Source organism: Trichechus manatus, unplaced genomic scaffold (assembly GCF_000243295.1).
Source record: "Trichechus manatus latirostris isolate Lorelei unplaced genomic scaffold, TriManLat1.0 scaffold00005, whole genome shotgun sequence".
NCBI lineage: Eukaryota > Metazoa > Chordata > Mammalia > Sirenia > Trichechidae > Trichechus > Trichechus manatus.
Genome location: NW_004443941.1, coordinates 24273500 through 24273783, shown reverse-complemented (window position 1 = coordinate 24273783; position 284 = coordinate 24273500).

The window sequence follows — 284 nt, the reverse complement described above, 5'->3', positions numbered from 1 at the left end:
GCTCCGGCCGCGGCGCTCGCTCCGCGCAGCGGGGACTCCGAAAAGCGCGAGGGCCCACGCGAGGCAGAGCTGGGGCCGGGGTCTCGCGGGGGAGGGGAAGGGTCCGAGGTCGTTACTGGGAATCTGGCCGCCCTGAAGTACCGCCGCGGCCGCCGCCGTCGCCGGTGTAGCGCTGGAGCTTCCTACTTGCGAACTGAACCTGCTCGATACTGAGCATGCGCCGCCGGGCCGGGGTGGTTCGCTCCGGGTTTTCTGGCTCACCAGTGAGGAGGAGAAAGCGCGAG